Source organism: Eubalaena glacialis, chromosome 13 (genome assembly GCF_028564815.1).
Source record: "Eubalaena glacialis isolate mEubGla1 chromosome 13, mEubGla1.1.hap2.+ XY, whole genome shotgun sequence".
Classification (NCBI taxonomy): Eukaryota; Metazoa; Chordata; class Mammalia; order Artiodactyla; family Balaenidae; genus Eubalaena; species Eubalaena glacialis.
The window spans coordinates 18955593-18967614 of record NC_083728.1 but is presented as its reverse complement, the minus strand read 5'-3'; the positions used below and the strand labels follow the sequence as shown (position 1 = coordinate 18967614).

At 45.0% G+C, this 12022-nt stretch overlaps 1 long non-coding RNA gene across 1 annotated transcript in view; it reads left to right on the top strand.

Annotated features, from left to right (window-relative positions):
• Nucleotides 1–1502: 1502 nt before the first annotated feature.
• LOC133103593 (uncharacterized) overlaps nucleotides 1503–12022 on the top strand; it is a 330085-nt gene continuing 319565 nt past the window's right edge. Inside the window, exons 1-2 of the long non-coding RNA XR_009703328.1 lie at nucleotides 1503–1667; nucleotides 3073–3232. This is a non-coding gene — a long non-coding RNA (uncharacterized LOC133103593). The remainder of the gene's footprint in view (nucleotides 1668–3072; nucleotides 3233–12022) is intronic.

Below are 12022 nucleotides of genomic sequence, written 5' to 3'. Positions count from 1 at the left end.
AATCTTTTAATCTTTCTGGAAGGCTGGCCATCAGAAACATGCAATCTCTTTCCATCATAATGCTTTTTAAAGGACTTTATCTTGCTCTCTGAGTTTATTTAAAACTTTTAACTATACCAATTTAGCATCTTTGCATGCTTTCTTGCTATTTCTCATTTCATTCTTCACGTTACTTAACATTCGTTTGAGTCTTTACAGGATCTTCTATTGATACTTTCTCACCAACGTGCCATTCTAGAATATTCTCATCACTAATATTTTGCTTTGCTCTACATTTCATTCTCAGGCTCTAATAGGACAAACATGAGGTGGAATGCGACAAAAATAGCCCTTGCAAAGCCTTGTACTCCCACCAGAGGTCTCAGCAGCAAACTCTCCGCCTCTATTTTTTTGGCCTCCCAGTGCTGTCCCAATCCCACGGAGCTTAGGGTTTAGCTGACATCTGAGATCTTGATCCCAGTGGCACCAACCTGTTAAGTTGGTGTTGTATCTTTCCCCCTCCAGAAGCACCTAGCAAACCCAAAGCAGGCGATTAACCGTATTAATCGACAGTCTGGGGTTGTTACAGAAGCACACGAAGCAGGACAGGATTCTGAGGATTTAGGCTGGGTAGGGAAAGAAATGAAACTGGAGGCGGCCGATAACGGGAAATAGACGGGTCCCAGGACTTAAATTTCTGAGGCGACAAGGTCATGGGTGAAGACACAGTGGCCGAATGAGAACAGAGAGTAGAAAAGGTCCCCAAAGATGAGGCGAACCCAACAGCTGATGAATGGTTTATCCAATAAAGCTTTGAAGCAACTCCAGTGCCTCAGTGTGGCTGCTGCAGAGGCCAAGGCAGGTGATGAGCACTGCAAGGTCCTCCAGCGCCAAGTTCAAATATATGCAAATATGCGGTCAGCGCTGTGATTGGCCAGCGGGGACGGCTCAGGGGCTGAGGAGGCCAGTCCAGGCGGCGGCAGTAGCTTTGCCCACAGCTCTGGACACCCGCTCCCGCAGCCAAGCCAAGGCCCCAAAACAGCTGACCGCGCGAGTCACGTGACAAGCCCCGAGCCCGGCTCTTAATTGGCTGGCAAGCCTCGCTGTCTCCCTCCGTTTCCCAGAAATATTTTTGGAAACTACCTTTCCTAGAGTGTCTTGCTGCGCTTATTTCTTCCCGGCTGATTAGATGGGAGCTGTTCCGGGTCCGTGGGGACCTCGGCGAGCGCCAGGAGGGCGAAACCTCTGGGATTAAAACATCCCGCACTGTGGAGGCGGGGGAAGCGAGCCGCTTGCCGGCCCCTCTCTTTGCGCAGAGGCCTCTGGGAAGTGTAGTAACTTGAAGGTCTCCGGGTCCTGCCGGGGCTGGCGTCTCTCCTGGGCCCTGGGAGTCGCGGGTGAGGAGGGGACTAGTGGGTACACTGTAGTCCTGAGAATTCTCCAAGCTTAGATTTCTATTAAGCAAATTTTTGTGAGATCTTCTGAGAAATGAGGGGCTCTACTTCAAAAGAAGCAGATGATAACGGCCCTAAGTTAGCCCCAGCTCTTGCTGCTCACCGGACACTTTACAAGGGTGCAAAGAATCATGGCGCTGCGCATGTAGGGGGATCTGTTTTATGTTGGGACTTGCATCTGGCAGTGACCTTCGCCCTCAGGGAGCTCCGCTGTTCTTCCCGCTTTTCTCAGCGGTAGGTGGTTCTTGTTCGGGCCACCAGGACTCTCCCCTAGGCTTACTGTTTCTGCACTTGAGGATATTCGTTCTGCCCAGCTGCAGGGGTATTTGCATTTTACGGAGGGGAAATCTGAGAGTGTGGTGGATAAAGGTTGTGGACCTGCCCAGACTATACAGCTAGTAGTGTAGTCAGAACTCCGTACAATTGGAACTACAATAAATCTACTACATACGAACCTTCAAGTTGCGAACTTTCAAAGATGTGAACCTGCATTCGCATGTCAGTTCACATAAGTTAGTCACGTGTCTGGTGTACGTTGTCACATGCGTGCATCCTCTACAAGTGGTTATGCTTTTGTGTACTTCACTGTACAGTACTGTATAAAGTACAGTAGTACAATATCTTTATATAAAGCCCAGGATGTCCGGAAGCAAGTGTAAAAGCGGCGGTGATGTAGCTGGTACTGTACTGTACTTTTCAAGATACTGTACTGCAAGATTAAACATGTTTTCTTTATTTTTCTTTGTTTTTCGTGTATTATTTGTGTGAAGAGTATTATAAACCTATTACAGTGCAGTACTATATAGCCGATTGTGTTAGTTGGGTACCTAGGCTAACTTTGTTGGACTTACAAACAAATTGGACTTACGAACGCCCTCTGAGAATGGAACTCGTTCGTATGTAGGGGACTTACTGTAACTCTAATTCTTGTCTCAAACCTGAGAGGATAGGAACCTAGGTCTTTCTGACCTCAAAAATTGAGACCCCTAATACCCCCTCTACTCCCCGGCCCCTATTTTGGCACCTTTTATGGGCATAGAAGTCTGAAAAGTTTAAAGAGCTGACCTCCAAGTGCCCTCTGTCTCAGATGGGTCATTTGTACCTCTGAGGATATCAGATCTGGAACAGCCATGGAGCTCTGCCCCTTCCAGAAACCAGTGACTCATATCACTCTCTTGCTTATGTCAGTATCTAAAGGGCCTGGAAGAACTGGTAAGATGCAGAAAATCCAGGAAAGGGTGCTCTTGGCCAGTGCTGTCCAGTAGAACTCTCTGAGATGATGAAACTCTTCTATATCTACACTGTCTGATATGGTAATGTCTCAAGTTCTGCTTAGATAGTAGCTCCTGTCCTCCCAGTGGTCCCCTGACTCTAGGCTGTTTCCAAGACAGCTCAGCCTCAGACTACGGACCCCTGGGCTAAGTCTTAAAGGGCCCTCAAGATCCAAGCTATCCCTTAGCTGCAGCTCAAGCTGTGCCCAGGAACACACATCAGGGTACAGACAAATGGAATGTGTATGGCTCCTGGATATGGCTAGTGCCTTGCTGATTTTGCCACCTCAGCATCCTTCCTGGAGCCTGGCGCAGAGAAGATGCTAGGTTAACACTGTGGCTGAATGAACTTATCTTCTCTTCCCCAGGCTGGAGCTCTCTCAGCTACTGCGACTGGCTTCTAGAATCCCTCCCCATCATTGTGGACTAATGGCATGAGCCATCTAGTGAAGGTTGGTGAAGCCAGTGTTTCATAACCGCCTTCATCCTGACCCTTTGTGGGTGTGCCACGGGGCAGCTGCAAAACCAGTGAGTAATAATTCCTTGGAAACCTGCTGGATCCAGCAACTTTTGGTGACAGTCCAATTTTTTATTTTAAAATCCTGTGTGCAAAATGAAAGCCCAAATGAACACCTGTTACATATGATTAAAGGCAGTGTGGTACTGGCAGAAGAGGACTGGTCTCAGGGTCATCCTGGACCTGTGAGTAACAGGCTGTATGACCTTGGACAAGGTGTTCCGTGCCTCTGGGTCCCAGTTTTCTCCTGAGTAAAACGAAAACATTAGACTCTAAGCTTCTTCCTATGGTTAATGTGAATGCTTAAAAAATGGCTGGTCGCATCTGCAGTCAACCTACATTAAGTACCTTTCAAGTGATCTTCTGCCTGAATCAGGTCTATTTTCATTGTTCAGTTTTTCTAACACCTTTCACTTAACAACTCCACTGCCAGTGCCTTCCTCATTTGCTGGATCTTCGCTATATTTTGGCTTCTTTAGATTCCAATAAATCATGTCAGATTCTAGACATTGAATCACCTGCTCCTTTGCCCTGCCTGTAGTCTCTTTAATCCCCAGCACAGTCTCAATTCTCTGACAAAGCACAGAGAGCGGTTCTGGTCTCCCTCCTGTTCCACACTCCCACACCACCACTTCCCTGAAAAAACAAATCTGAAAAATCAGGGAGGTTTCTCTTCTGGCAGTTACCACTGTCACCACTAGATGGCAAACGTGTGCAAGTCATCAGTGTTTGGACACAAACTTTATCAGTGTATTTATACTCCAATCCACAAAAGCTTTGAGAGGAATTATAAAAGTGCAAAACATACAAAAGGATAAAATGAAAAGTTGAAGGGATTGGAAGGAATTCCTTGGTGGTCCAGTGGTTAGGACTCAGCGCTTTCACTGCCAGGGCCATGTTCAATCCCTGGTCAGGGAACTAAGATCCTGCAAGCCACGTGGCGTGGCAAAAAAAAAAAAAAAGAAAAAAAGAAGGGATTGGAGGGGATATACAACAAGTAGAAGAGATAATTCCAGGGTGACATTAGCTCAAGGAGATGGACACCAGCAGAGGCTTACACGGTTGGCTCCGAGCTTTCCATTAGCCAAAGTAAAGAGGGAGACATGAGTGGTAACAAAATTCCACATTTTACATGAGAAAAACAAAGTAGTTATTCAGGAGAAGCACAACTTTTCCTGACCCTGAGACCAGAGAGATATTTTTCCTGTGGGTCCTCAGAGAGAGGACACTAACAGTGAAACAGACGCTGATGACTTAATTGGAGCTGCTTCTATGATCTCCTTCTATGCAGGCCTATGGTGTGATGCTAAAGTAGGATTGAGGAAAGGCAGTTCTCTGGGGTTCAAATACTGGGTTTCCAGGACAGAGTGAATTTACTGCTGTGTGCCTTTGTGTTTTCACACAGTGGAATTTGCACGCACACCCTCTCCCCCACTGGGGTTTGGGTGGAGTTTGGGGAGAGGAAGCTCTCCTTGGAGGCTCTGGTAACTAGTCTCCAAGAGGGCCTCCAGTGACCCCTGCTCCTGGTTTCCAGACCCTGTGGAGTCCCTGCCAACATTGTACCAGAGGGGTGGTCTGTGTGACCAACAGAGTACAGGAAAAGTGATGGTTTGTCACTTTGAGATTAGGTTATAAAAGACATTGCAGCTTCTTTCTCGGTTTCTTCGTGTCTGTCTTTCTATCAGATCATTTGCTCTGGGGAAAGCTAGCTGCCGTGTCAGGAGGAGCCCTATGTAAAGACCCATGTAGCAAAGAACTGAGGTCCCCTGGCAACAGTCAGCATCAGCTTGTTAGCCTTGTGTGTGAGCCACCTTGGAAACAGATTCTCCAGCCCCAGTCAAGCCTTCAGATGATGGTAGCCCCAACTGACACTTTGACCAAAAACTTATGGGAGACCCTGAGCCAGACCACTGAGCTAAGTCAGTCCTTAGCTCTCTGAGATAATGAATGTTTGTTATTTTAAGCTGCTAATTCGGGGGTTAATTTGTTACACAGCAATAGATAACTAATACAAAGTTATTTAACAGAAATCCAAGGTGGCATCATGGATCATTTTACATGGGTGTGTCAACTTGGTTTCAGAGACAAAGAAAATATTTTAGAAGAAATGTATAGGCTTTGGGGACTTCCCTGGTGGTGCAGTGGTTAAGACTCCATGCTCCCAATGCAGGGGACCTGGGTTAGATCCCTGGTCAGGGAACTAGATCCCGCATGCCACAACTAAGAGCCTGCATACTGCAACTAAAATATCCCCCATGCCACAACAAAGAGTCCTGCATGCTGCAACTAAGACCTGGAGCAGCTAAATAAATAAATAAATAATTTTTAAAATGTATAGGCTTTAATCTGATAGACATGGTCACCAATTCAGGCTGTGTTTATGGAAAGACAGAGGTAGAGGGACCCACATAAAGTGTCTGCAAAGGAGATTTCTCTGCAGAAGGATGGTAGGACACGGATCTCAACTGTCTTGTTCACTGTGGCACCCTCAGGGCCTCACACAGGGCCTGGCACATAGTAGGCTTTCTACAAATCTTTCTTCAATGTATGAATGAATGATGAACTATAACCTTGAGTGAGCCATTCAGTTATCTGGGCGACCATCATTCACTGAGCTTCTACCATGTGCCGAGTACATAATGTCGATTAAGTTCCCAGGAACTTTTGTGTCCTATACAGATTACATCCACTTTTTCCCCCATTGCGCCTTCCCTCACTGTCTTATATCCTTGAATTCTTCATTATTTTTGTAGAGACTTGCATGTGCTTTAACTTTTATGCTGAAAACTTTCTCATGGGAATAGTGTTCTTAGGTCATTACAACAAGTAATTTCTGGTCACCATTTTTCCATATGAGAACCAGAGTTGCTCAGGACATTGGGTTTATTTTGTGCAATTTTGTCTTGGGGCCTGCCCTATTTCTTTCTTCTTCTTTTTTCCCCTTTCTTTTTTGTTGAAAAATGACTTGAAATGGCTGATGCTAAGTAATAACAGTTCAGTCTCCCCAAGATGACAACTATTTAGGGTCTATTTTGCCCCTTTCATACTGACTTTGGTATTGATTTTAACCAGATTTTACTGTAATAGAAATATTGTGGGGGTGGAAGAGAATCAAAAAGAGTGATTTGCTTCAGACTCTTGTCCCACCAATTTATAAACACTCCTTTCTCCATGGCTGGCTCTGTACTTCCCCCTTCTCCCCCCTCTCCTCCCCCTCCCCCTTGTCTCCCTCCTCCTCCACTACCACCAGCATTATCACCACACAGCCATTATTTATTGAGTGCCTACTACATGCTCATCCCTGGTTATGCAGCTGCTATATGCATTATTTAAATAAATCTATGCCGGAGACTGCGAATTGCCTTGCCAGTTTTGTCAGTCCAGGTCCTTCAAGAAGCAGACACCAAGCTGGGGTTAACCGTGCAAAGATTTTACTAGAGGGAAATGCCTGTGTGAAAGGAAATAGGGTGGGATCTAGAGAAGGCCAGGAAGGCCATCAGACCCCAAGTGAAGGAGAGAGCGAGAGAAGGTGGGAGCAAGTGTCCCAGACTGCCCTGCAGTTTAGGGAAGATTCAGTCTAACGAAGGTTTGGCAAAGCTGTCAGGGAGTCCTTGAGCCAAAGTTAGCCAATAAAGGAATCCCTTGTCTCTCAGGACCAAGTCTGACTTTGTACGCCATCAAACTCAGCCATGGGTGGGGTGCAGCTCCTGGGAGCCATGGCCAATGGATTTCAAAGCATAGCAGCAGGTGTCCTCAGCTCCCAGCAGTAGGAAGTTTGTGGAAGAATATTTTTGTGGCTGCCAATTTTTTTTTTTTTTTGGCTGCACCACACTGCTTGTGAATCTTAGTTTCCCGACCAGGGATCGAACTCAGGCCCACAGCAGTGAAAACACCTAGTCCTAACCACTGAACTGCCAGGGAATTCCCTTGTGGCTTCCAATTTTTATTAAACTTCTTCTTCTTTTTTTAATGTAACAGAAGCCTGACTTATTTGGGGGTGGCAAAGACCTGATTCTGAACTGAAAGATTTTAGTTCCCAGGCTTCCATGCAACTAGGTGTGGCTCTGTGACTATATTGCATGACTCCTGGTCATGCAACATAAACAGGAGTGTTATGAAGACCTGCCAGAAATACTCCTTAAGGGGATCTGACTTGAGTAGGAGGTGCATCCCTTCTTTCCTTCCCTCTTGCTGGGACTATGGAAAAAATGGCTGCAGCCTCAGCAGCCATTTTGTGCCAAGAGGCAATATGCTACTAATGAATGAGGATTGAATGAAATCCTCATTGAAATCCTGTTCAGTGACAGGGCAGATGGAAAGACAGACAGCAAGAGTCTGTGTCCCTAATGATTAGAGACCTCATATCAGTTCTGGATTGCCTAGCTCCAACTTTTACCTGAGAGAAAAATAAACCCTTTTGTTTAAGCCATTATTACTTTATGTTATACACAGGTAAATCTAATCCTAATTGGTACAGTATCTCATCGTCACCCCAGCTCTACCAGGTGGGCATACTTATGCCCACTTTATAGACAAGGAAAATGAATCTTGGAATAATTAAGTGTTAGAACCTAAATTAGAGTCTGGGGTAGTGCTTACAATACTTTCAGCTGCAAATAACAGAACAGTATTTCTCAATCTTCTCTGAAGATACGAATTACCTGGGGAACTTGCTAAATACACAGATGGCCAGTCCTCTCCCCTGGAAATCCTCATTCAATAGGCCCAAGTTAAAGCCTGAGACGTTATTTTATCTCAAGCAAGCAGTCCAGGCTGTCTTTAACCTCAGGCAAGAGTGTAAATCCCGGTGTGGATGACAACCAATGACAGGCAGCTCGAACAGTAAAGGAGGTAAAAGTCTTCACCTAAGAAGACTTTGTGAACATGAGAATCATGTGAGGAGCCGGATAGACGCTCTGATTCTGGGCTCCACTTTCATAGACTGGGAGTCAGTAGATCTTTTGTGGAACCTGGGGATTTGCATGTTTCAAATGCTCCCCAGGTGACGCTGATGCCTGTGATTCATAGAGTCCAGACTGAGGGACCCCACCTTCATGGTTAGGAGCACTGCTGGGAGAGAACGAACCTGGGTTTGAATCCTGATGCTGCCGTTTATTGGCTGGATGACCTGTAGCAGGCTAATGAAGCTCTCTGCATCTCAGGTTTCATCATTTTCAAACTGGAGGAAATAATAAGGCCTACCTCACAGAGTTGTTGTGAGGATTACATGAGGTAATTTACGTAAAGTTCTTAGCTCTGCATAAATAAGCTCTCGATAAATGGTGACTATTGTTATGATCATACCCCATGCACAGGTCTTGCAAACAGGCTGGGCACTGAGTTCTGTTACTGTGGATAATTTATACCAATCCCCAGGGAACTATGATTCCGCTGAGGCTGGTACAGGAAGCTGGGGCTCCCGCTTTCTCTCTCCAGCTACTTATGGCCTTGAGCGTGAGTAAACTGCTCGTATAGAGGCAGAAGTGGACCGAAGGTCTTCTGGGACATGCTCCTTGGTTCCCACAGCTGCCTCCTCCCCCCACCCCTCCCACCTTCCCAACCAGTCTGCCAGTCATCGGCACATCTATACTCAATGGCCCCATTTCCTCACTTCTCATTCCCTCCTGAAGCCACTGCAATCTGGATTCTGCTGTCACTGCTTTACTGAAGTGACTCTCAGCCAGGTCATCAGTGGCTTCCATGTTGCCAAATCCAATGTTATTTTAAAGTTTTCATCTCACTTGCACCCCTGCAGCTTTTGACACAGCTGTCTCCTTATTCCTTCTGGGAACTTGGCTCTTTCGGCTTCCAAGACTCCATGGCTCTTTTCCTTTTTCTAAATCTGTGATGACTTCCTCTAACCTTTGCTGAAACTCTCCCTCTGTCATAGTCTTACACAGCTTTGTTTTCTGGCCTTTTAATCTTTCATTTGCCTCTAATTCCTTTTCACTCTTCCATTTCTTCCTCTGACCACAACCCACTATCACAGGTGAATTATCTGCCTTCATAGGATATCCTGGGCTAATGTAACCTCTTCCTTCCTCCCTCCACGAGATGGATTCAATCAGGCCCAAGCAGTGTGCTCCAAAGTCTTCCTAAGAGGCCTAGCAACACCCATGAAAACAGGACCTGGATTTCCTGCCAATCAGGCCCCAGCGTGACCCTGAGACACCCTTAATTGTCCCATGTTATACTGATATCAGAGACAGTCACTCTGTCCCTGGACGTGTCCCTGGGGCTGTTCCCCAGTCCCCTTAGCTCAGACTCTAAGGCCTCATGTCCAGTTTGTTGCTCCACTGATACCCAGTGCCTTTCAGAGGAGTTGGGCCATTCCTACTTCTGCCACTGACTTGTTTGACTTTGGAGCTTGCTTTTACCTTTCTGGCTTCAGTTTTCTCCCCAATGAAATGCAAGAGTTGGACTAGTTATCTCTGGGGTCACTTCTAACCTCTGCCACCGTCCTGATCAGCATTCTCATCCATTGCACAACCCTTGATCCCACTCCTAGGAATCTCTCCCATAGAAATATTCTCTCAGGTGCATAAGATGTATGCTCACTTGTATGAACCTCAATGCCAATCACGAGGGGATTGGTCAAATAACTTACAGTGTATACATACTCTACGGCTATTCTGGTGCTGCTTGAAGTAGACATTCTCTCGTGTGTTGCTCGTCTGCTAGGAGATAAGGAACTGGAGCCAGAATGTAAAGCAGCGACTTTAACAACAAAATCTCACTGACAAAAATATACGTCTATCTCACCTGAAGGAAAGCGTGTATTTAGAGATGGAGTTGATTTGCATTCTGGTGCAAGCTCTCCATTAGGTTTTCTCAGAGTGGAACACACAGTTCCTGGCCTAACACTGGTGCCCAGACCACACTTTGAGTAGCATTGCTAAAGCTTAAGAAAAGTGAGATAGCTCTGTGTGTGCAGATGTAGAATGATGTCTAAGATACATGATTAAAAGAAAAAAGCATGTTACAGAATAGAATAGTGTCTTCAAAAACAGGGATCTCTCCAAAAAGGAGTGCATAGGCACACAGATATGCTGGTAGAGGCACAAAACATGTCTGGAACAAGTCCTAAGAAATGGACAGTGGTTCCCCGTGGGGAGTGCAAGTGGGATTCTGGGGTGCTGGATATCCAGACTCTTGGGTTGTACATAGAGACTGCTCTTCAGTGGGTCCTACTCTGTACAGTGGCTGGAATCTCTTCTGATGGGTCTGTGCCCTTCTTGCTGTTGTAAAATATTTTGAATGTAATTCCTGTTATATCCTTTTGCTGATTGAACTTTAAAAAAAAAACTATGGGCATGTATCACTTTCATATTTAGGTGCTGGGAGCAAGGAGAAGTTCCCCAGGATCGAACCCGGACCCTTAGCAGTGAGAGCGTGGAGTTGTAACCACTGGACTGCCAGGGAATTCCCTCACTTTCATATTTAAAAACAAACTAGTTACAGAGAGAATACTGATGCTTCTAGAGCCTCTATTTGCTGGATAACAAGCCTCCTCTTTTCATTTTTCATGAACATTTCTTCCCTCTATTCTCTGAACAAGGCAGTTCCCTCTGTCCTGTGCCTTGAAGCTCTTCTCCTGCAGATACATTCACCCTAAGTCATTTTGGTTCACAGCCTAGTGATGAAGACAGTCGAGGGGCCACAGGGCTGATGACAGTTCTAATTTACAATGACGCAGTGATTTTTCACATTGCTCATGGAACCCTGACTTCCTCCCTGATTGAATTGGAGAGTTAGAATGTTCTGATTTGGCTGAAGTAGTATAGGCTGTGCTTGTCATAAGAACTTGGCATATTAAATTGAATTGAGAAGTATTGGACAACAAATGTAAATGACTTTCTTCCATTCCTTTACTCCTACACAGCTGCGTATTTACTGTTTGCAGCTGACCCTGTGCAGAAAAGTGAAATGACTTATCCTGATGCCTTTAAATTGAGAACTGTTGTGTGACATCTAAGTGGCCTCTTTAAACTTAAGATGCAAAAAGAATGTGCTGTTAGAGGCTGCATGAACCTGAGACAGGGTTGCTGGAGTCTGGTAGTTTTTGATTCAAATGCTCTAGGTCCACTTGTGTTTTTTTGTTTGTTTTGTTTTGTTTTTTGAAGTACAGTTCATTTACAATGTTGGGTTAGTTTCAGGTATACAGCACAGTGATTCAGTGTTTTAAGTGTGTGTGTGTGTGTGTGTGTGTGTGTGTGTGTATATTCTTTTTCAGATTCTTTTCCCTCATAGGTTATTACAAAATACTGAGCATAATTCCCTGTGCTATACAGTAGGTCTTTGTTGGTTATCTATTTTATACATAGTAGTGTGTATATGTTAATCCCAACCTCCTAATTTATCCCTTCCCCCAACCCCTTTCCCCTTTGGTAACCGTAAATTTGTTTTCTATGTCTATGGGTCTATTTCTGTTTTGTAAATAAGTTCATGTGTATCTTTTTTTTTTTTTTTAATTCCACATGTAAGTGATATCATATGATATTTGTCTTTGGCTTACTTCACTTAGTGTGATAATCTCTAGGTCCATCCATGTTGCTGCAAATGACATTATTTCATTCTTTTTTATGGCTAATATTCCATTGTATAGATATACCACATCTTCTTTATCCATTCACCTGTCAATGGACATTTAGGTTGCTTCCATGTCTTGGCTATTGCAAATAGTGCTGCAGTGAACATTGGGGTGCATGTATCTTTTCAAATTATAGTTTTTTCCAGATATATGCCCAGGAGTGGGGTTGCAGGATCATATGGTAACTCTATTTTTGGTTTTCTAAGGAACC